This window comes from Schistocerca cancellata, chromosome 4 (genome assembly GCF_023864275.1).
Source record: "Schistocerca cancellata isolate TAMUIC-IGC-003103 chromosome 4, iqSchCanc2.1, whole genome shotgun sequence".
Taxonomy (NCBI): Eukaryota; Metazoa; Arthropoda; class Insecta; order Orthoptera; family Acrididae; genus Schistocerca; species Schistocerca cancellata.
Window position 1 is genome coordinate 369128409 of NC_064629.1, and position 21371 is coordinate 369149779.

At 42.4% G+C, this 21371-nt stretch overlaps 1 pseudogene; it reads left to right on the forward strand.

Moving 5' to 3' along the window:
- The window catches only part of LOC126184204 (brahma-associated protein of 60 kDa-like), a 52763-nt pseudogene that overhangs the window by 24608 nt on the left and 6784 nt on the right, over positions 1-21371 (forward strand).

A 21371-nucleotide genomic window follows, 5' to 3' on the forward strand; every position in this document is an offset into this window, starting at 1 on the left:
GCCTAGAACCGCTCGGCCACAGCAACCGGCAACCCCTTGCGATCTGACTATGTAAGCGTCGACTAGATGTGCTTTGAATTCAAAGAAAATGTATAGTTGGCATAAATTAATAAGCGATGGTACTGATCCCCCCCACTTGTACACTAAACAGCTTAGAACACTCTTGCGGGCCGGCCGAGGTGGCCGAGCGCTTCTAGGCGCTACAGTCTGGAACCGCGCGACCGTTGCGGTCGCAGGTTCGAATCGTGCCTCGGGCATGGGTGTGTTGATGTCCTTAGGTTAGTTAGGTTTAAATAGTTCTAAGTTCTAGGGGACTGATGACCTCAGATGTTAAGTCCCATAGTACTCAGAGCCATTTGAACCACTTTTGTAGAAGCAACAAAAAAGGGCAAGACGCAATCAATACCTTCAGTGCGCGATGACAATGGTTATGTCACTGATGACAGTGGCACTAAAGCAGCGCTACTAAACACGGTTTTCCGAAACTCGTTCACAAGGACGAAGTAAACATTACAGAATTTTAATCTAGAACTACTGATAACATGAGTAACTTGGAAGTAGATATTGTGGGTGTAGTGAAGCAGCTTACATCACTTAAGATTACTTCCAGATTGCTTACCAGTCAGGTTCCTTTCCGAGTATTCTGATACAATAGCTCCATACCAAACAATGATATACGACCCCTCACTCATCGAAAGACCTGTACTTAGACAGGAAGACTCGAAGAAAACGATTTATTGACAAACAGTCAGCCTGGATTCAGAAAAAATCGTTCTTGTGAAACACAACTAGCTCTCTATTCTCGCGAAGTAATGAGTTGTCAAATTGATTCCGTATTTTTAGATTTCCAGAAGGCCTTAGACACCGTTCTTCACAAGCTTCTTCTAATCAAACTGTGTGCTTGTGGCGTATCGTCTGAATTGTGCGACTGGATTCGTGAGTTCCTGTCACGTAGGTCACAGTTCGTAGTAATAAACGGAGAGTCATCGAATAAAACAGAAGTGATATATAGCTTTCACCAAGGAAGTGTTATACGCCCTCTGCTGTTCCTGATTCACATAAATGACATAGGAGACAATCTGAGTAGCCCTCTTACATTGTTCGCAGATGATGCTTTCATTTACCATCATGTAAGGTCATCAGATGATCAAAACCAGTTGTAAAATGATTTGGATAAGATATCGATATGGTGAAAAAAGCGGCAAATGACTCTAAATAATGAAACGTGTGAAGTTATCTACATGAGTACTAAAAGAAATCCGCTAAATTTCGGTTACACGAGAAATCACACAAATCTAAATTCTGTAAATTCAACAAAATGCTTAGGGATTACAATTACGAATAACATAAGTTGGAACGATTACACAGATAATGTTGTTGGTAAAACAAACCAAAGACAGCGATTCATTGGTAGAACACTTAGAAAATTCAACAGGTCTACTAAAGAGACGACTTACACCACGCTTGTCCGCCCTCTTCTGGAGTATTGCTGTGCGGTGTGGGATTCGCATCAGATGGGACTGACGAAGGACATCGAAAAAGTTCAAAGGAGGACAGCTCGTTTTGTATTATCACGAAATGGGGGAGAGAGTGCAAGGTCATGATGCGTGAATTAGGGTGGCAATCATTAAACCAAAGGCGTTTCGTTGCGGCAGTATCTTCTCGTGAAATTTCAATCAACAACTTTCTTCTCCGAATGCGAAAATATTCTGTTGGCTCGCACCTGCTTAGCGAGAAATGATCATGATCAGAACTCGCACAGACAGACTTAAGTGCTCGTTTTTCCCGCGCACTGTAAAGAGTGGAACCTTAGAGAAATAGCTTGAAGATGGTTCGATAAACCCTCTGCCACTCACTTAATTGTGAATTGCAGAGTAATCGCGTAAATGTAGATGTGGATATAGATTACCATCCACTGCAGTTGAAATTCAAACCTAGACTTGCAAGACTTCTTGGTGTGTACATGATCAGTGCTCTCTGGCGGTACGTAAAAACACACAAACTACAAGATGCGCGTGGAAGGGAATACATTAACTGTGACAAGTAGTTGTCACAAATATTTGAGTGTCATAAAATGAAATTTGTAGAAATTCCTGAGCGTCTGAATCCTTTACTCCACTCTCCTGACCCAGTTGTAATCAATCACTCTATCACTGTGGAAGGCGCAGTACAGAAACAGGCCGCATGTCACTACGTCGATGTAGAAGTAGATGACACCCCGACAAAACAGATGAACCACTTCCCGCTCTCAACAATAACTCAACAAGAAATTCGATAAGGAATTGGATAACAAGTTCCAGGACACTGTAGAGACAATTAATTAGTTAAAGACTAACGCGGAGTTTTTTTCTCAGCTTTGCTATATATCTTCAGCAATTCATCAGCAAGTGGATACTTTCACAGATAAGAGATATAAAGACAATGAGCGATGTTGTGGGTAATCCATAAGAAGAAAGGAGAGCAAAATATTTCTACCAGCATTGGACACAAGAAGCAGTCTGTCGTTATTTCTATACACAAGTACAGCAGAAACGAGCAGGACTTGAACAAGCATTGCATATTCGTTATGATCAGTCAGAACTGTCATGCTCACAAAGGAATAGTACGTATAAATTTGACACGGTTTGTGATTCTGAATGCTTTGCTGTTTTGCTCATTTTCTTTAGTGTGTTCTAAACAGTGCATTTGGGAAGCTGCTTGTTTGTAATTCTGATAAAGACTTATTACAGAAACTTTGTTGTGGTGCCTTGGTAAACCATCAACAAAGTTATACTGCACCTGACTGGTTTTAATAAGTAATATACATTTTAGAATGTTATACAATACTGAGCAGATTTGGTTGTTTACAGTTTTGCTGTATTTATCTCTCCTGCGGTAAACAGTAATTGATTATTGGAATATATTGCATTCCACTCCTCTGAAATCTTCAGTTCAATAAGATTGAACAATTGTGCTTGTAAAATAGTTTCCTCAGCGTATAGTGTATGTGGTTTTACAGTAATTGAAGACTTAATTACAATATATTACGTAAAAGATTTATTCACTGTACTTGCTCGAAGTGTAATATTGCTATAATTCATTTCAAGTATATCTTATGTGTCTACTATCAGTAAATAAAATGAGTCATGGAGATAAATAAACTCAGTGGGTATAGTTAGAAATTTATCTTTTGAAGATTGAGAAATTACTCTAGTCAGAGGCAACAGAGACATTTATTTGCAGTTCTTCTATGCACAGCAGATGTTACACTGATATCTGGTATCAGACTCTCCTTATATACTGATGAGCCAAAACATTATGACCACCTACTTAACAGCTTGCTTATCCGCCTTTTGAATGAAATACATCACTGATTTTGCATATCAGGTATTCAACAATTTGTTGGTTGGTTTGTGGAGGTATGTGACATCAGATGTCTACTCACTGGACATGCAATTCGCATAAATAACGGGCCGCTGATGTGCGTACGAGGTAACGGCCTTGCCGTGGTGGATACACCGGTTCCCGTCAGATCACAGAAAATAAGCGCTGTCGGGCGTGGCCGGCACTTGGATGGGTGACCATCCGGGCCTCCATGCGCTTTCGGGGTGCACTCAGCTTCGTGATTCGAATTGAGGAGCTACTCGACCGAATAGTAGCGGCTCCAGTCAAAGAAAACTATCATAACGACCTGGAGAGTGGTGTGCTGACCACACGCCTCTCCTATCCGCATCCTCAGCTGAGGATGACATGACGGGCTGATGTTATCGATGGGCCACTTGTGGCCTGAAGACGGAATGCTTTTGATGTGCGTACGCGGCGATGGCACCCAATGACGACCCAGTTGGGTCCCATAAGATTTACATCAGATGAATTTCGTCACCGAGACATCAGTGTGAGTTCACTATAATGCTCATCAAACCACTGTAGCACGGTTCTGGCCCTGAAACATTATATTGCTGAAAGATGACATCACCGTCGGGGAAGATATCAAGCATGAAGGGATGCAGGTGGTTTGCAGCTGTCAGCATGTCTTCGAATACTACCACAAGTCCAATGCAAGCGCAGGAGAATGTCTTGCATAGCATAATACTGCTCCCACCATCCTGCGTCCGTGGCGTGCTGCACGTATCGAGCCGCCGTTCACCTCGATCATGTCGATTGTGGAGATGACCGTCGACCTGCTGTAGAAAACATGTGATTCCCCAGCAGAACCGACATGTATCCATTGATCGACGGTCGAATCCCGGTGGTTCCATGCCCGCTGCAATCATATTTGACGATGTCGTTGGGTCAACATGTGAACACGTAAGGGGTGGCCTGCATCGGAGCTCGAATTTCGACGATGTATGTCGAAAGGTGTGCTCCGAAACATTTGTGCATGCACCAGTATTGTGCTCTTTCGACAGAGATACCACAGATCAGCATCTATCCTACTTTACAGAGCATACAAGCCTTCGAACCGCAAGCTCTGCGAAGAGTCATGGACATCCAACCATTTAGCGCCTACAGGTCGTTTCACGACAGTAGCACGCGAACATTTGACCAGATTTCCCATTTTCGAGATACTCGTTCACAGGTTCCACGTAATAATAGTTCGTGCTTTGTCAAAGTCGCTTATCTCAATTGATTTCCCCATTTGCAGCCCATGTCTTCGCTAAGGTGGTCCCCCGTTCGTGTCTGCTCCGCTTACACAATCACGTTACCGCGTCACGTGCCTGGAACGCCACGAGGCGGCATCCAACGTCGCGGTGGGCAGTCGTCGTAAGGTTTTGGCTGATCAGTGTATGAGATTGTAATGTATGGAAAATGTTCTGCATTCACCCAAGAACAAATAGTAGTAGTGGAACGTCCTCTGCCAAGAAACAGATCAGTAGTATATCTTCCTAGAGCTGCTTTTCTAATCCTCTATAAAGATATAATTCAGTAGACTGATACGGACTAAGATAAGTAGCATATAAAATAATAGTATTTTTGCTGCTGAGGTACCGTAAAAAAATGGTAAACGCCGCGAAATATAGACACAAAGTCGTGGGTTCGAGTTCCCACATTCACCTATTTTTAAACCGTATTTCGGCTGTCTGCTAAAATTATCAGTTGCAGTTTCTAACCCACCGGCAGTAACAAAAACTTCCAGCAACAGTTGCACAAAGCAGCTCGTGGCTGCGTACAGATAAGAACAGTTCACGTTCGGGAGTTTCTTCGTGCTGAAGCGGCCACCGGCTACCGGCTACGGGCCAAAAGCCCCCCCCCCCCCCTCCCCACACGTCAAGCGCCGGCCGATCAGGTGACCGCATCACGGCGCTATGAGTGTATTTGTTAACTGCCATTTTTTGTTTGAAGTTCTAGTGGTTATGTTTCAGTACGTATATCAGTGACAAAGAAACATCAGCTGTGCGACGATGTCGAGGTGACAATAGAAGTAATGTCTGCCTTAGGAAAATTTTACATAACTAATCCATATTTTCAATACAGTCACGAACTACAACCACATATACAAAATTTAAAAACAGCAGAAATACTGGGTCGACACGACAGACATGTTTCCGCCATGGATGCAAATGTGAAATCAGCATTGTGGCATAGTAGAGTAACTGATGAAAGAGGATTCTTTTTTTTTCACGTAACTGTCAACAGCAACGCTATACTTGGAGAAATACATGATACACACTGTGCTATCTTACAATACATTTATTCACTTCTGGTTTCGATCATGGACCATCTTCACAGTGGAAATATATCTATGTTGTTGTCCCTGAGAAATGGTGCTGAGCACTTATTGCTCTTACATGATTTAAACATTGCTTTCTGCTTGGTTAAGCCTGTGTTTCGGCGTTTAAGTATCAATTTTCTTTTGTTTTCAAGCCAAAGATGGCGTATACCTTCCTGGTTAAACAGCATTTATGCCATGTGAAGTTGTTACAATAGATATTTGTTCACTGTGAAGGTGGTCCTTGATCTAAGCTGGTAGAGAATAGATGTGTTCTAGGAGAGCACAGTGTGTATCATGCATTTCTCCAGGTGGTGAAAGAGGACTATACCTTAAGGACGCTATATAAGAAATTGGCCTTCATGTCATGGATAGGCCTCTCAATCCTCCTAATTTCTAAAATCGAGCATGTGCGGCAACAAATATAGAGATCACCCTCGCAAATTCTAAAGTCAGATACCACAATGCAAACTGGAAGGTGTGTGATGGAATTACAACAAGTGAGCATAACCACATTTCCAGAACGCGATTTTCACCGTGCTGCGGAGTGTGTGCTGATATGAAACTTTCCTGGCAGATTAAAACTGTGTGCCGGACCGAGACTTGGAAGGAAGGAGACGAGGTACTGGCGGAAGTAAAGCTGTGAGGACGGGGCATGAGTCGTGCTTGGGTAGCTCAGTGGGTAGAGCACTTGCCCGCGAAAGGCAAAGGTCCCGAGAGTCTCGGTCCGGCACACAGTTTTAATCTGCCAGGAAAGTTTCATAATCACATTTACTTCAAAGTTATAGGTTCAGATAATGACTTAGAAGCTATCGTCCTATACGAGCGACTATACAATCTACGCAAAGCGAATTGGGAAATTTTAAAGCCAGAATTAAAGATACAACTACTGCAAGGAAGCGGGTTTGATGTTGACCCCAAAGTCAACCAATTGGTGCAAGAGTAGCAGATGGCGCAAGAGAAGGCGATTCCAATATTTGTTAGGAAGCCAGAAGACTTTAAAATCGCTTGGAGCCCCACCCTATAATCTTTAAAGCGCTAACAAGATAGGCGAGAAGAGACTACCAGAGACCCTTAGGGAAAACAGAACGGCAAAGAAGGTTGACCTTCACTGGAACAGTCAAACAACAATATAAAAAACTACTACGCCTAACAAGAGTAGAAAAATGGGAGGCGTACGTTAAGGACCAACTGGTAACAATGTTTGGGGATTTACATACAAACTTATAACAAACAGGGTTCGATCACACACTCTATTATCAACCCTGAGACTATCCGATGGCAGTATGACAACAGATTGGGAGACATCAGTGTAGTAGCAGCTCAGAACTGTGATGTGGACGATACGACGATGGAAGACACACAGTACGATCAGTAACTCCCTTCTGAATTACTAGAACAGCATGTGAATAAGTGTTGTGATTCCATTTGCCCAAGAGGAAGTGAGGCTGGCAATACCGAAGTTAAACGAGAAGAAAGGACCAAGGCCTGACAGAATTATAGCAGAAGTGTTGCATCAGTTAGAGGATTGAATTATACTATACATAAGTGTTACTAAAGAAATAGCTTTTGCAGGAACGGTTGTCCAGAATATGAAAAATCTCTAAATCATTATAACAAAAACAGGGAAAGACAAAGTCTCGAGAGATCCGAAACCTTACAGGCAGACTTGTTTGTTAAATGCTGTAGACAAAGTGCAGGAGAATTCTGAGGGACCACAGACAGGTAGTAGGCATGAGCCCCCTGCAGCCCATGCAGTATGGTTTCAGAAAAGGGAAATCCACTGCGGATGCGACGAATTACGCAGTGGACTTTGTGAACACCTTAGACGACATGCACTATGAATGAATGATATAGCTGGGGCGTTTGATAATTTATGATGGCCTGCACTGTTTAAAAGACCGAAACAGTGGACTGTCGCAGATGTCTCCAGCTCTGTTTGTGGTCTAGAGTTCTGGGATGTTGACACAGAGCCATTACTGAACCAACTTCAGAGTAATACAAAGCACTAGAAGCTGCATCACCTACGCAGACGATCTGCTAATTACAATATCTGCCAACTCAAAGGACTAAATTAGAAAAAATAGTAGGGTGGTTCTTGAAAGATCTAGCGCGTAGAAAACTAACGACAGCAACACAAAAAACAATTTGTGTTATTAAAAGGGACATTATCAACAACGAGAAACCCCACAAGCCGGCCGGTGTGGCCGTGCGGTTAAAGGCGCTTCAGTCTGGAACCACGTGACCGCTACGGTCGCAGGTTCGAATCCTGCCTCGGGCATGGATGTGTGTGATGTTCTTAGGTTAGTTAGGTTTAAGTAGTTCTAAGTTCTAGGGGACTTATGACCACAGATGTTGAGTCCCATAGTGCTCAGAGCCATTTGAACCAAACCACACAATTAGAATAAACGATCAGCCAGTGAAAAATGTGAATAGAAAGGAAGTATATAGGTACCTTAGTATAAACTTCTCGGGTAAAATATTCCGAAATTAAAATAGTCTCCCACCATTCGGATCTCCCGACGGGGACTACTCAGGAGGATGTCGTCATCAGGAAAAACAACACTGGCATTCTACGGATTGGAGCGTTAATTTTAGATCCCTTAACCGGGCAGGTAGGTTATTATATATATATATATATATATATATATATATATATATATATATATATATATATATATACTCCTGGAAATTGAAATAAGAACACCGTGAATTCATTGTCCCAGGAAGGGGAAACTTTGACACATTCCTGGGGTCAGATACATCACATGATCACACTGACAGAACCACAGGCACATAGACACAGGCAACAGAGCATGCACAATGTCGGCACTAGTGCAGTGTATATCCACCTTTCGCAGCAATGCAGGCTGCTATTCTCCCATGGAGACGATCGTAGAGGTGCTGGGTGTAGTCCTGTGGAACGGCTTGCTATGCCATTTCCACCTGGCGCCTCAGTTGGACCAGCGTTCGTGCTGGACGTGCAGACCGCGTGAGACGACGCTTCATCCAGTCCCAAACATGCTCAATGGGGGACAGATCCGGAGATCTTGCTGGCCAGGGTAGTTGACTTACACCTTCTAGAGCACGTTGGGTGGCACGGGATACATGCGGACGTGCATTGTCCTGTTGGAACAGCACGTTCCCTTGCCGGTCTAGGAATGGTAGAACGATGGGTTCGATGACGGTTTGGATGTACCGTGCACTATTCAGTGTCCCCTCGACGATCACCAGTGGTGTTCGGCCAGTGTAGGAGATCGCTCCCCACACCATGATGCCGGGTGTTGGCCCTGTGTGCCTCGGTCGTATGCAGTCCTGATTGTGGCGCTCACCTGCACGGCGCCAAACACGCATACGACCATCATTGGCACCAAGGCAGAAGCGACTCTCATCGCTGAAGACGACACGTCTCCATTCGTCCCTCCATTCACGCCTGTCGCGACACCACTGGAGGCAGGCTGCACGATGTTGGGGCGTGAGCGGAAGACGGCCTAATGGTGTGCGGGACCGTAGCCCAGCTTCATGGAGACGGTTGCGAATGGTCCTCGCCGATACCCCCGGAGCAACAGTGTCCCTAATTTGCTGGGAAGTGGCGGTGCGGTCCCCTACGGCACTGCGTAGGATCCTACGGTCTTGGCGTGCATCCGTGCGTCGCTGCGGTCCGGTCCCAGGTCGACGGGCACGTGCACCTTCCGCCGACCACTGGCGACAACATCGATGTACTGTGGAGACCTCACGCCCCACGTGTTGAGCAATTCGGCGGTACGTCCACCCGGCCTCCCGCATGCCCACTATACGCCCTCGCTCAAAGTCCGTCAACTGCACATACGGTTCACGTCCACGCTGTCGCGGCATGCTACCAGTGTTAAAGACTGCGATGGAGCTCCGTATGCCACGGCAAACTGGTTGACACTGACGGCGGCGGTGCACAAATGCTGCGCAGCTAGCGCCATTCGACGGCCAACACCGCGGTTCCTGGTGTGTCCGCTGTGCCGTGCGTGTGATCATTGCTTGTACAGCCCTCTCGCAGTGTCCGGAGCAAGTATGGTGGGTCTGACACACCGGTGTCAATGTGTTCTTTTTTCCATTTCCAGGAGTGTATATATATACACGAAATGGATCGGTTGAAGTTAGATATAGTGGAAACTACTGAAATTCGGTGGAAGAAGGAACATGACTTCTGGTCAGGTGAATACAGGGTTATAAATACAAAATCGATAGGGGTAACACGGGATTAAGATTAACAATGAATAAGAAAACAGGAATGCGGGTAAGCTTCTATGAACACCATAATGATTGCATTATTCTAGCCAAGATAGACACAAAGTCCACACCCACCACAGTGGCACAAGCTTATAAGCCAACTAGGTCAGCAGATGATGAAGAAACTGAAGAAATGTATGATGAGATAAAAGAAATTATTCAGATAGTTGAGGGAGATGAAAATTTAATAGTGATGGGGGGACTGGAATTCAATAGTAGGAAAAGGAAGACAAGGGAAAATAGAAGGTGAATTTGGACTGGGGTAAAAGAATGAAAGAGGAAGCCGCCTGGTAGAGTTTTGCACAGAGTATAGTTTAATCATAGCTAACACTTGGTTTAAGAATCATAGTAAAAAGATTGTATACGTGGAAGAGACCTGGAGACACCGGAAGGTTTCAGACTGATTATGTAATCGTAAGACAGATTTAGAAACCAGATTTTAAATTGTGAGACATTTCCAGGGTCAAACGTGGACTCTGACCACAAGTTATTTTTTATGAACAGTAGATTGAAACTGAAGAAATTGGAAAAAGGTAGGAAATTAAGAAGATGGAACCTGGGTAAGTTGAAAGACCCCAGAGGTTGCTGAGAATTTCAGAGAGAGCATTAGGCAACGGTTTACTGGAACAGGGGAAAGGAATAAATTAGAACACGAATGGGTTGTTTTAAGAGATGAAATAGTGAAGATAGCAGAGCAGCAAACAGGTAAAAAGACAAGGCCTTGGATAACACAAAAAATATTGAATTTAACTGATAAAAGGAGAAAATATAAAAATGCAGAAAGTGAAGCAGGAGAAAGGGAATACAAACGTTTAAAAAATGAGATTGATAGGAGGTGTAAAACGGCTAAGCAGGAATGGTTAGAGGACAAATGACAGGATTTAGAAGCATATTTCACTACGGGAAAGGTAGATATAGCCTAAAAGAAAATTCAAGAGACCCTTGGAGAAAAGAGAAGCAGCTGTATGAATATCAAGAGCTCAGATGGAAAATCAATCCTAAACAAAGAAGGGAAAGCTGAAAGGTGGAAAACGTAGATAGATGGTATTTACAAGGGAGATGTTCTTGATGGCAATATTATAGAAGGGGAGGTGGACGTAGATGAAGATGAGATGGGAGATATACTATGAGAAAAATTTGACAGAGGTGTGAAACATGTAATTCGAAACAAAACCCCGGGAGTAGACAATATACCGTCAGAACTACCGATAGCCTTAGGAGAGCCAGCCATGACGAAACTCTTCCATCTGGTGTGCAAGATATATGAGATGGGCTAAATACCCTCAGATTTCAAGACGAATGTAATAATTCCAATTCCAAAGAAAACAGTTGACAGGTGTGAAAATTACCGAACTATCAGTGTAATAAGTCATGGTTGCAAAATAATGACACGAATTCTTTACAGAAGAATGACAAATCTGGTAGAAGCCGACCTCGGCGAAGATCCGGAGAAATATAGGAACACGCGAGGCAATATTGACCCTACGACTCGTCTTGGAAGTTAGATTAAGTGAAGGCAAACCTACTTTTATGGGGAATTAGATTAGGAAACGAGACCCTTAAAGTAGTAGATAAGTTTTGCTATTCGGGCAGCGAGATAACAGTGATGGTCGAAGTAGAGAGGATATAAAACGTAGACTGTCAATGGCAAGAAAAGCACTGCTGAAGAAGAAAAATTTATTAACATCGAATACAGATTTAATTGTTAGGAAGTCTTTTTCTGAAAGTATTTGTCTGGAGTGTAGCCACGTATGGAAGTGAAACATGGATGATAAACAGTTTAGACAAGAAGAGTGTATAAGCTTTTGAAATATGATGCTTCAGAAGAATGTTGAAGATTGGATGGTTAGGTCACGTAACTAATGAGGAGACACTGAATAGCATTGGGGAGACAAGAAATTTGTGGCACAATAAGTGATCGTTTTATAGGACACTTTTGAGACATCAAATAATTACCAATTTAGTATAGGAGAGAAATGTGGGGGGTGGGGGAGGTAAAAATCGTAGAGGGAGAGCAAGAGGTGAATACAGTAAGCAGATTCAGAAGGATGTAGATTGTAGTAGTTATTCGGAGATGAAAAGGCTCGCACAGGATGGAATAGCATGGACAGCTACATCAAAGTAGTCTTCTGACTCAAGACTACAACAACAACAACAACAGCAACAACAACAACAGCATAATCATCGACGAAAGCAAAGCTTTCATGCACATGTAGAAATCGTCTGCATTAGGCACTAAAATCCTGAACAAAATAGCAACAATTGGCTGAAGAAGTTTTCAGCTGCCACCAATTGCGATAACGCAATCGCAGCCGTAAGAATGAGTGATGCTCTATACTGGTTCAAAAGGGGCGAGTATGGCATGGTAAAGGAGACACTGGACACAAGAGCCACATCGAATAAGGAAATAAAGGTATGCATTGATAGAGAATGGCAAGAACTCTGGGACAGTTCAGAAACAGGGAGGACAACTTACCGGATCCCCCCCGAACATAAAAGAAAGATCAAGAATGTTATCTTCCGACCAATGGAGCTATACACTGCCTGTAAAGGAAAGATCAAGGATGTCATACTTCCTTCCATGCAAGGGAGTTATTCAATACCTGTCGGGACATGGTACATAGCCTATCTGCTTACTGAAAATACGACAACGCACCACAGACATTTGTTAACTTTTAGCAATTGGCACCACAGAGCACATCCTCTGGGAATGTGCCATTAGACAAGATGTTACAGACCAGAACAGGAACGTCCCTGGTAATACAACAGTGTATAATATAATAAGGAACCAGGAACTACAGCATAAGCTGAACTCGCTGACAGTTAAAAGCTCAGTTGATGAACTGCAAGCCTAAAAGGCTGAGGGACTACCAAGAAGAGGCAGTACATCACGACAACGAGACACACTATAGCAGAACATCGACTTAGAACAACCTTTCGCAAGCGGCGAGAAGATGAGCCTCGGGGAGGACCAAGAAGAATTTCCTGAGACCCTGACAGCTCTCTCTCAAACTATACACGTTGTGTGGCACAGTAGCTCAGATACTGTGAGTCCTGAGTTGTACCTCAGCGGTCCTACGGCTCACTATGCAGACAAATGAGGAAACTAGCTTGGTTCTGATACCTAGTACCGTAATGTAGTGTAGTGCTGTGTGATGTAGTGTTGTATAGTAGTGTAGTCCATAATTACAAATAACAAAATTTGTCATCCAGCAGTCCAGCATAGTGTGGCAGACCAGTAGCATGTGCCTTCTGGATTTCGCATGAACATACCTGAGCGCCAGATGGCCAAATGGATTATTAGACTTTTTTTGTTGGTTTTTTGTTTAAAAAAATAGTTTTTTTCTTTTCGTGTAACTATTACATGTAGATTTATTTTACTTGAATACAGGGTGTTACAAAAAGGTACGGCCAAACTTTCAGGAAACATTCCTCACACACAAAGAAAGAAAATATGTTATGTGGACATGTGTCCGGAAACGCTTACTTTCCATGTTAGAGCTCATTTTATTACTTCTCTTCAAATCACATTAATCATGGAATGGAAATACACAGCAACAGAACGTACCAGCGTGACTTCAAACACTTTGTTACAGGAAATGTTCAAAATGTCCTCCGTTGGCGAGGATACATGCATCCACCTTCCGTCGCATGGAATCCCTTATGCAGCCCTGGAGAATGGCGTATTGTATCACATCCGTCCACAATACGAGCACGAAGAGTCTCTACATTTGGTACCGGGGTTGCGTAGACAAGAGCTTTCAAATGCCCTCATAAATGAAAGTCAAGAGGGTTGAGGTCAGGAGAGCGTGGAGGCCATAGAATTGGTACACCTCTACCAATCCATCGGTCACCGAATCTGTTTTTGAGAAGCGTACGAACACGTCGACTGAAATGTGCAGGAGCTCCATCGTGCATGAATCACATTTTGTGTCGTACTTGTAAAGGCACATATTCTAGCAGCACGGGTAGAGTATCCCGCATGAAATCATGATAACGTGCTCCATTGAGCGTAGGTGGAAGAACATGGGGCCCAATCAAGACATCACCAGCAATGCCTGCCCAAACGTTCACAGAAAATCTGTGTTGATGACGTGATTGCACAATTGCGTGCCGATTCTCGTTAGCCCACACATGTTGATTGTGAAAATTTACAATTTGATCACGTTGGAATGAAGCCTCATCCGTAAAGAGAACATTTGCACTGAAATGAGCATTGACACATTGTTGGATGAACCATTCGCAGAAGTGTACCCGTGGAGGCCAATCAGCTGCTGATAGTGCCTGCACACGCTGTACATGGTACGGAAACAATTGGTTCTCCCGTAGCACTCTCCATACAGTGACGTGGTCAACGTTACCTTGTACAGCAGCAACTTCTCTGACGCTGACATTAGGGTTATCGTCAACTGCACGAAGAATTGCCTCGTCCATTGCAGGTGTCCTCGTCGTTCTAGGTCTTCCCCGGTCGTGAGTCATAGGCTGGAATGTTCCGTGCTCCCTAAGACGCCGATCAATTGCTTCGAACGTCTTCCTGTCGGGACACCTTCGTTCTGGAAATCTGTCTCGATACAAACGTACCGCGCCACGGCTATTGCCCCTTGCTAATCCGTACATCAAATGGGCATCTGCCAACTCCGCATTTGTAAACATTGCACTGACTGCAAAACCACGTTCGTGATGAACACTAACCTGTTGATGCTACGTACTGATGCCCTTGATGCAAGTACTATAGAGCAATTAGTCGCATGTCAACACAAGCACCGAAGTCAACATTACCTTCCTTCAATTGGGCCAACTGGTGGTGAATCGAGGAAGTACAGTACATACTGACGAAACTAAAATAAGCTCTAACATGGAAACTAAGCGTTTCCGGACACATCTCCACATATCTTTTCTTTATTTGTGTGTGAGGAATGTTTCCTGAAAGTTTAGCCGTACCTTTTTGTAACACCCTGTATAATAATGCTTAGTTGTATTAACACATTTGAAGTTATATTAAAATATTATGTGCTATATTCATGCCAGTCCATGTGCAAAATTTGGTCTGTTATTGTATCTAGATAACAATATAAAAGAAAATGGCAAATAAATAAATAATGCACTTGAAACTGGCGAACGTCGCCTAGGTGTTGTAAAACAGAACGGAAAGCGAAGAAATGTCTTCTGTGTGGGGTGTTTGTTTTCGGGCAAAACACGCCAGAAAAGAAGTTTTTTGCTTCGAGAAGGGTCGTGTTGGGATAAATGATTTTGAACGTTTAGGAAATCTCGATAACCGACAGATGTTATGAACTGCGACCATATAATCGTCGCGTAACATTTTCGTTTCTTAGGCAAGGTTCATAAGTCTGGTTTTGCGGTACTGCATGCTCTAATTTAAAACAACCAAAACTAATGGGGTAAATATTAGTGCATATTTGTTTGAACGTCATCAGTTCGTTCATTGAGCATTCCACGCAGTTGTGTCGTTAGACTTTGCGTAAAACATATTAAGCCAGCGGGTAAAGACACTTTAGCGATGGGAAAACGATTATATGTTTCCGTTGTCGTCCTTACGTGGGGTGTATGTTCGTGGCAGTAAATCGTTCTCCTGCCTGTTGCAAATGTGGATTCTGTAAACCTTCGCAATAACGTTTCGCGTAAAGAATTTCCACAAGCCTCTAAATTGCTTCGAGGTCTTCCTTTCATCCGCTTGTCTGGTCAGAAAGTCCATTGCGTTATATTTACAAGGTAGTGGACATCACAACTTACCAAAGACAGATATGCCGATGGTATTGTTCTGGATGAATGTGGGTGGAGACAGAACCACAGCACATGGGCTGCAGTAAATGCGTGTGGCTCGTAACTGTAGCATTGTACGACGCCACACAGTTCTAAAATTAGAGCATAGCTGCGTCAGAAATTGTGTAGCTGGCTGTGGTGGGGGATCACTACCTGTAACATACAACGGATGTCTAACTGCATTCCAAAGTGCAGGTATAGATCCGTGTGTGCAGGTAGGTTCTGACCTGACGGCTGAATATAGACACCCGTGACGCCATACACAGCACAGCGGTGGTCCCGAACAACATTGGCTCAGATTTGAACGTGGGCTGTCGGCCTGAGTGGACGCACATTGGGGCGGCGGCAATGGCAGCAGGAGGCCGTCAGTCGGGTGCAGTGGCTTTCTCTAGCACGACTTGCTGTGCTTTAAATAATGACGCAAGTGCGTACCTTTCCTATTCCTATCCTACTACATAGGACAATGACAAGTGTTTGACAACGATACATGCTGAACTATTGAGCTATACAGTTTTATAAAGTTATGACAAGTGCTCTATTTCTGACATTCAGGGGACTTCCCACCATTTTAAGCTTAAACTCACTGGACAAAAAATGGTTCAAATGGCTCTGAGCAGTATGGGACTAAACATCTGAGGTCATCAGTCCCCTAGAACTTAGAACTACTTAAACCTAACCAACCTAAGGACATCACACACAACCATCCTCTTCCAATTGAGATGGTGCAGAGAATTAGGATGTGGGATTAAAATTTGGAAAGGATGTGATGTAAATTCCATCCAGCATTCCCTTTTTGCTTTCCCGTTCCTCATAATCATTTGAATGTATCCTGTGATATGTCATACGAACTAGGTGCTGGAAGGAGTTTAAACTATGGCCAGTCTTCTGTGTGCTCTTATCATCTTGAAAATTCGGATGAAATGACTGAGGCCTTATCTGAAGAGTCACGAATATCGAACACCTGGCAGTGATTCACCCACATGTGTCTCAAATCTATTCGTTTAAAACACACGTGTTTCGTCTATGCAACGTACGTAATATAGAGCCCATTAAGAGAAATGATTTTATGTCGTATTCATCATAGGAATTATCCGTTTGTTACTATTATAGTTTCACGCTTCTCCAAGCGGTTTCTTGCTTTTATAAGAGAACTCAGGCAGTGCTGAACCAAAAAAAAAAAAAAAAAAAAAAAAAATCACGTATGAATGGTATTCTACGAGTACCTACAGTCCAATGGAAAGACATTGGTGTCCAAATCTATTAGCTCATTTCTAAAATTGTGTGCCCATCACACAATACATTATGAGTATGTGTTGGAAGTTGGCAACACCATAAAATTTACTATGGAATTCCCAAATGTTGTCCGAGCTAGTCGTAATAAACCGGTAAGTTAGAACAGAGGCCTGATTTATTTTTATAAGTCTCCTATTACATCGTTCATTCCTTCTACAGTGTATTTACGTTTCTTGCAGAACTTTTGATGCGGGCCGTCTAAAGTGAAGGTAGCTTTCTTGTTGATGGTTCAAAGTGGTTCAAATGACTCTGAGCACTAAGGGAGTTAATATCTGAGGTCATCAGTCCCCTAGACTTGGAACTACCGTATTTACTCGAATCTAAGCCGCACTCGAATCTAAGCCGCACCTGAAATATGAGACTCGAAATAAGGGAAAAAAAAATCCCTAATCTAAGCCGCACCTGAAATTTGAGACTCGAAATTCAAGGGGAGAGAAAAGTTTTAGGCCGCACCTCCAAATCGAAACAAAGTTAGTCCATTGTAATATAAGACACAATTTAGGTCGAATGAATGACGATACAGCTACAGTAGTTTGGTTCGAGTCGAAAGCTTAGCAGTTAAGCTTTACCAGGTAGCCATTGCTATGCGTCAGGCGCTCCGTCCGTATTTATACGGATACCCTTCCTTTTTCACGTGCTTCATCTGGTTTGAATCGATTGCTTATTTTGCTTTGATAAGTGCCGTTTTCAATGTTATAGGTGTTTACGTCAGTCACTCTAAGCTGAAAATGCATTACTATACTGTGTCAATGCATTGTTTGTCGCATTCTGATAGTGCGTGTTTACGGCCTGTCGCTGCTCGCGGCATAGCTTGCTTTTGTGCGCGCTACTGCCGCCTACAATTAAAAAAAGAGAGGAATCGTCACATTAGCGAAACAATGGCAAGAGACTGCTATTTGTTGTTACTTACACTGCTGCTTTCTTTGATAATGATCAACAAGAACCAAATAATAGACTGCGTATGATATAACATGTCCTGAACGAAAGTTTGGCGAACATTTTTCTCCGTTTGAAAATCTTTGCGGCCGCTTCTTTAGTACATCAAATTCTGCACAGAAATTAGTCACCTTAGATTTAAAAATCTAGTCAGTTGCCGTGCTTCATTTCTGACTGTATCACTATTGGGCATAAGAGTAATACGAATATAAACATGACACGATGCGTATATTCTTCCGCGTTTGCTGTTGTCTCACTCTAGTTTCGTAGTTTATTTGGCAGACAGGATTTAAATGAGATAGAAGCAAACACGAAAGAATACATGGCAAAATGTTTATATTCGTATTCTTGTGGTGAAGAGAATACTGCATGTGATTCACATTTCATCAGGTTCCTATTAGCAACCATCTCTTCTAGCAGGTAGGAAAAAATTCAGAACGTAGAGTTGGCCATATTGACAAAAATCCCAGTATTACCAGTCAGATTTTCGTAGTACATTGAAATTCGAAGATGAACAATACGGAATTTGTATTTACCTCGTTGGATAATGTATGAAAATGCAGTGGTCGAAACTCGGGCGGGGAAAAATGCTCGTCTTCCAATTTTTTTTTTTAATTTTATTTACTGACGCAAAGGTTTTGGCGCCAGTATTTATCTTTGTGCCTACAAAGGATGCGTATGTAGCGCTACATATATTCGACGGCAGAAGTTAGTTGTGGCGGTACCTATCAACATTTTTCAGAACTTCCGCTTGCTTTGCACTCGATTCTAAGCCGCAGGCGGTTTTTTGGATTACAAAAACCGGAAAAAAGTGCGGCTTAGATTCGAGTAAATACGGTACTTAAACCTAACTTACCTAAGAACATCACATACATCCATGCCCGGGGCAAGATTGAAACGGTTCTTGTTGATGGACTACTGTTGTATAATATGTTGTAATTTAGCGGTACCCTCGTTCCTTCTGTGTCATTGTTTCTTTGCCAGTCGCGCTTAAAAGTATACAATACTACAGTTTAACATAAGTAGAAGATATTAAGAGAGTGAAATATAATTTTATCTAGTGATTACGAAATTTGCCGACAGGAAAACGAGAAGCACTGAAGAATAATGCAAGCTTATTTGTTTTGTTTATATACACCACCAAGTTAAAGAACCACAACCAAGTAGGTTCTATGTACAACGTGTATAACCATGTAAGTATCAATTATCGTTGTTTGATCTGACGGTAAAATATTATCGTTGTAATTCAGGTACTTCGGAATATAGTAAAGATTTATTTGTCACTGAGACACCAGGGGAGGGATTGACTTTTTGGTGTAGGCTTGGGTGCCAGGTATAACACAGTTGATCCATCAATCTTGGTGAACCCTTGATTATGGACAGTGGGCGAAATGCGTCTGTAGCAGAATGGCAAAGGCTCTAGTCTTGTAAGCTAAACGTCGTGTGTTGAGTACTGACAAAAGGGTATTTTTTTAATATTGTCAAAATGATTGTTGTCTTTATTTTTATTCGTTTTATTTGGTATTAAATTTAATTCTTTTCGTAAAATTTAATTTCTGATCCACGAACGCCTCATTTCAGTCATCGTTGTTTGTTGTGGTCTTCAGTCATGAGACTGGTTTGATGCAGCTCTCCATGCTACTCTATCCTGTGCAAGCTTCTTCATCTCCCAGTATCTACTGCAACCTACATCCTTCTGAATCTGCTTAGCGTATTCATCTCTTGGTCTCCCTCTATGATTTTTACCCTCTACCCTGCCCTCCAGTACTAAATTGGTGATCCTTTGATGCCTCAGAACATGTCCTACCAACCGATCCCTTCTTCTAGTCAAGTTGTGCCACAAACTCCTCTTTTCCCCAATTCTATTCAATACCTCCTCATTAGTTATGTGCTCTACCTATCTAATCTTCAGGATTCTTTTGTAGCACCACATTTCGAAAGCTTCTATTCTCTTCTTGTCTAAACTATTTATCGTCCATGTTTCACTTCCATACATGGCTACACTCCATACAAATACTTTCAGAAACGACTTCCTGACACTTAAATCAATACTCGATATTAACAAATTTCTCTTCTTCAGAAACGCTTTTCTTTCCATTGCCAGTCTAAATTTTATATCCTCTCTACTTCGACCATCATCAGTAATTTTGCTCCCCAAATAGTAAAACTCCTTTACTACTTTAAGTGTCTCATTTCCTAATCTAATTCCCTCAGCATCACCCGACTTAATTTGACTACATTCCATTATCCTCGTTTTGCTTTCGTTGATGTTCATCTTATACCCTCCTTTCAAGACACTGTCCATTCTGTTCATCTGCTATTCCAAGTCCTTTGCTGTCTCTGACAGAATTATAATGTCATCGGCGAACCTCAATGTTTTTATTTCTTTTCCTTGGATTTTAATACCTACTCTGAATTTTCCTTTTGTTTCCTTTACTGCTTGCTCAATATATAGATTGAATAACATCGGGGACAGGCTACAACCTGGTCTCACTCCCTTCCCAACCGCTGCTTCCCCTTCATGCCCCTCAATTCTCACAACTGCCATCTGCTTTCTGTACAAATTGTAAATAGCCTTTTGCTCCCTGTATTTTACCCCTGCCACCTTCAGGATTTGAAAGAGAGTATTCCAGTCAACATTGTCAAAAGCTTTCTCTAAGTCTACAAATGCTAGAAACGTAGGTTTGCCTTTCCTTAATCTTTCTTCTAAGATAAGTCGTAGGGTCAGTATCGTTTCACGTGTTCCAACATTTCTGTGGAATTATATTCCTCTTGTAGTCTGAGGGAATTTCGCCTGTCTCATACATCTTGCTCACCAGATGGTAGAGTTTTGTCAGGACTGGCTCTCCCAAGGCTGTCAGTAGTTCTAATGGAATGTTGTCTACTCCCGGGGCCTTGTTTCGACGTAAGTCTTTCAGTGCTCTGTCAAACTCTTCACACAGTATCATATCTCCTATTTCATTTTCGTCTACATCCTCTTCCATTTCCAAAATATTGTCCTCAAGGACATCGTCCCTGTATAGACCTTCTATATACTCCTTCCACCTTTCTGCTTTCCCTTCTTTGCTTAGAACTTATTAACATTATTTTGCACAAATTTTAATGAAGTGAAATTGTATTAAAAACGTGACTGAAATAAGGTAGTGTTTATCTTTTTTCATGGTGCGAAAATAATTTGTATGTTAAATGTTTTTATAATGATAGCCATTCAATAAAATGTACATATCATTTTGGGGGCAATGCATAGCAAATATACAGTATGTAAAACTTTAATTGAGTCTGTTCACCTTAAGCCCTTTCGCTAGATGTCGGAAATTTTCAATTTAATTTCAGAACCAGCATCAGAATTTTTATAGTTCCGTAACATACAGAGTTAAATCACAAGTTTTAATATACAGAGGATTCATCA